Source organism: Diceros bicornis, chromosome 6, assembly GCF_020826845.1.
Source record: "Diceros bicornis minor isolate mBicDic1 chromosome 6, mDicBic1.mat.cur, whole genome shotgun sequence".
NCBI lineage: Eukaryota > Metazoa > Chordata > Mammalia > Perissodactyla > Rhinocerotidae > Diceros > Diceros bicornis.
The window spans coordinates 69,094,407-69,099,007 of NC_080745.1; positions in this window are offsets into that span (position 1 = coordinate 69,094,407).

Sequence of the window (4,601 nt, forward strand, 5' to 3'; positions counted from 1 at the left end):
CCAGATGGCATGGTTGAAGAGCAGCAGTCAGCTTCCTGGCTAGGAGCAAGCAGGAAAGAGCCACATGCAGGCCTGTCTGGCAGGGGAGGACAAAGCAACTGAGGCAGGCTCTGATTGTGCTGCCCGCTCAGGGGAGCCTGAGCAGGGGCAACCCTTCTCCCTGCATCACAGGACTGGGGGGCTGGGAAGCGAGAAGGATGGACATCTGTTAGCAGGAGCCACCTTTGCTAAATCTGGATTGGTTTATGCTTCCAAAGCCGTGGAATGTTCGGGTTATGCTCAGGGGGTTAGAAAATCTCTCAAAGGATGTGTGTGTATGTGTGTGTGTGTGGGTGGGTGGGTGTTTGCATGTTTCTGTGCATTTCTGCTGTAGGAGGAAGGCACCAGAATGAATAATGAGGAACCATATAAATGATAAGGGCAGGAGGTATTTTTAAAATTCCATCCTAAAATAAGTGGTCATAGGCCATTCGTTTGCTAAAGAGAAAGGCCCTCTTTGGGGACTTTATCTGGGACACTGTCCTGATAATCTGATGGCAGCAGAGGGTGGGGTGGGGGACATTCAGACGTCCTAGGTACAGTGGTGGCAGGGGCTGCTTAACCTGAAAGCCAGGGGAAGCATTAGCTGGGGCTCCGCTGAGGAAGCTCTGCGGGCAACCCTCACTTAAAAGCTGAGCTTCGGGTATAGAGGAGGGAAGCCGGGGTAGAGTCAGAGCAATAGTAAACCTTCTGTTTACTGAGTGCTTACTGTCTGTCAGGTACTAGTTACATATACTAGTCACACCTCACAACCTTATAAGGTAAGTATTAATTATTCCCACTTTACAGATGGGTAAACTGAGGCTTAGAGGTGAAATGACTTGCCCAGATGTCACATGACCAGTAATGGACAGAGCTGGGTTTGAATGCAGGCAGCAGACTCCAGAGGCTGCCCTCTTAACCTCTGCACTCCTCTTCTCCCCATCACCACTACCCCCCTGCCTCCCGCCCTCCCCTGCCTTCCTCTTCTGCTTCCCCTTCTGGACTGGGAGCTCTGTCAAGGCAGGAATAGTGTCTCACTTGAACTTTATTTTCCTAGCACCTGGCACAGTGCCTGCTGTATAGTAGTGTTTCAATAAGTGTTTTGTGAGCGAGGAAATACATGAGTACCATGATTGGATGAATGACGGAATGAATGATGTATGGATGACATAGAAACCTGGACTCCTTCCTGAGAGTTCATTGCAAAGCAGTTGTCACAGCTGTTTCCCACTTTGCTGTCCACATCTAGGTCTCATGAGAAGCAGGGATGCCCTGTCTGATACCCTGTCTCTGGCTCTGTTGTTGCTATGGTAACTGCTCTTCTGGGCTCTGGCTGTTCTCCTGCAAAGGGACTAGGAGAGCAGACGGGTCAGAGGGGCCAAAGCAAGAGACCCCTCCTTATTCCCTGAAACTGGGGCCAGTGCCCCAGACCCCCTTGGTCAGGTCCACAGACATTTTCTGAGCATGCGCCTGGCCCTAAGGTAGGTGTGGCAGAAACAGCTCCTGCAGGTGCCACACTGTGTGCAGAGGGAGCCCCCAGGGAAGACAGACTCACATATGATGAATGTGGTGGGAAAAGGGACTTGAAGGACAGCCTTGTCACCAGTAGGAGAACCAGGAAGCAGGAATTTGGCTGTTAGGAGCTCTCCTAAGAGCAAGGGTAATAATCACTGCTGTTCTTTTTTTTTTTTTTTTTTAAAGATTTATTTATTTTTTTCCCCCCAAAGCCCCAGTAGATAGTTGTATGTCATAGCTGCACATCCTTCCAGTTGCTGTATGTGGGACGCGGCCCCAGCATGGCTGGAGAAGCGGTGCGTTGGTGCGCGCCCGGGATCCGAACCTGGGCCGCCAGCAGCGGAGCCCGCTCACTTAACCGCTAAGCCACGGGGCTGGCCCATCACTGCTGTTCTTGTTGTCATTGAGTTTATTATTCATCAGGCCCTGAGCTGAGTGCTTCACATGAGCCCTTTCCACTCAGTCTTCTCAATGGCTCTATGAGTTGGACAGTATTATTCCCATTTTACAGAAGAAACTGAGGCAAAACCAAAGGTCACAGAAATTATGAGACTTGCTGAGCTAGGACATGGCACAGCTGGGATTCAAACACAGAGCCCAACCTCTTCGCCCCTGTGCTATGTACACTGTGTCTGGAGTCTCAGTCTCATTGGTCTTTGCACGGCTTTGTAGTGGGAGAAGTCTGGGTACCTACTGGGCAGAACCTCACATGTGGGCCTCCATTTTGAGTGGGCACGTGGAGATAGGGCAGGGAGGTCACCCTTCCTGGTCTTTCTCTGGATCATTAAACATTTGGGCTGCTTGAAGCCTTGTCTTGTTCTGGAGGGATGGAGCTTCGTAGTTCCCTGCCTGGGCGGACTATAAAATGCGGCAGGGAGGAAATGCACATGTGGAGAGGGCTTCTTAGGAATCCTTCCAGATGAAGCTGTGAATACCATGAGGGCTAAACACCACCAAACTCCTTGGCCCTGAATCTGGCTCTACTTAAGGCTTCTGCTGTCGTCTTGGTTGGCCCTGATTCCTGGGGCACGGGGAATGTATGGGCTGACTCATTTTCCTTGGCTGGGAGATCTTGCGGCTGATCTCCTAACCTGGGGGGCTGATTCAGCACTAGACATACCTTTTAGGACAGACCCAAGACCACTGCCAGCCTTTGGGGGGGATCCAACCACTGTCCCAAGAGACTTTTGGTCTAACATAGCCCCGTCCACCCTCCAGGAATAGGTGAGCCATGAGGCCAGGGGCGCTGTGTGAGTCATCTCTGGCCAGTGGGGAAGACACGCCCCAGGGTGGCTTATGAGAAGTGGCAGGAAGTGGGTCTTTGCTTTCTCTATTTCTATTTTAAATCAAGTTACCCTAAGAGAAAGCTAAAATATCACTGGTCAGTGGGTTTTAAAGAAACAGATGGGGCCATATTCTTCCCAATTCCCTACCCTACTCCAGTCCTACAGATCTCACCTTGCACTTTTAAGACCTAACTTTTCCCATCAAGAAAAGAAGAAAGAGGTTTATATGCTTCCATCTTGCCGGGAGATAATTTGTTGTTGAGTTTTATTTTCTGGTTTCTTTGTGGGGCTGTAGAGGAACATCAGAGGGATAACAAATGCCACTTTCACCTGTAAAGCAGGGGCCCCACATTGTACAGGAGGAAATAAACCAGCCCTGGGCTCAGGTGAGTGGAACACAAGCGTTTGGGGACAGAACAACAGTCGTGTTGCTCTGATTTTCTTTGGAGGCTCTTCACATTTTCCCGTGTATCAGGGAGCTAAAACTGTTGCAGCTCAAATTCAAAGCTGATCTGAAAGTCCTCTCATTCCCTTCTTGCCATGCAGGCCTCAGAGCCTCACCAGTTGAATTCCAATTACTTACCACCCTTCCTTGTTCTCTGGCTCATTTTGTGGCCATTGGTCTTGTCTTCCTAATAGACCCAGTTCCTTGGGGACAGAGCCCTTGTCTTATAGTTCTCTTCCCCACATAGCACCTGACCCTGGGTGGGACACAAGCTGTGTTGCTTGGTACTTGGTTAAAAATGCCTTTTCCTCACTTTGGAGTCATGACGATTGAATAAATCCCAGGCAATAGTTTATTTTTACAGTAAGATGCTTGGTGGTGAATCCATAGACAGTACATTGGTGAGTACAGAATATAGCGATTACCAGGAGACGAAGGATCACTTCAAAGGAGGCTTTATCCATAGAGTATTCATGGCAGTGTTGTGTATAAGAGCAAAAAAAGTGGACACACTTGAGTGTTCCTCAGTAGGGAGGTTGGGTAAATGAAGGTGCACCCATCCATACAGGGCGATAGTCAGCAGCTATTTTAAAGAATAACGTAAAGCCAAATGTTCAAAAGATATCCAAGAAAAGTTAGATGATATGATGCGATTTATGTAAAAAAAAGAAGAAAAAGGATGCATCTACACATGTGATACGTACATAGAAAAATTCTGGAAGGATACACAAGAAACTTCATCTTGGTTATTGCTGGGGAATGGACTGAGAAGTCAGGAGTGGGAGCTTTTTTCTGTTAATTTTTCTCAGTGGTTGAATTTTTTTTATCATGACTGTAGTATTTTTATTAAAAAAAACTAGTTAGAAAAACAAGCTAATTTTGGATGGCAATGAGAAACATTAACTCTAAAAGACGCCCCTCAGGGGGTGGGGGGGAAGACGGGAGAGGGTGAAGGGGGGCCGGGATGAGGCAAGCTGCAGGGACACACTTCCTCCGCTGTGTGGTTCTTGGCTCTCTCTGCTCGAGGTCAGCTAACCAAACCAAACAACCTTCCAGCTCTGTCCCATGAGGTGGAGACCGGACGGAGCACGAGAACGTTCTGAATCACAGCCTTTGGAGTGACTTACGTTAGGACATCCGGGGCCTTCACTGACCACTGCCTCAGTTGCCACCAACCGCGCTCCGGAAGCCACCGTAAAGCCCCACAGCAGCTAACAGAGCTCCGGTCACACGGTTCAGGACTTCACAGTGGGCGGGTCAAGTTACTGTCTCACTCAAAAATCGCCAGTGGCTCACCATTGTATGACGTCATCCACATTTACCTTAGCTTAGCA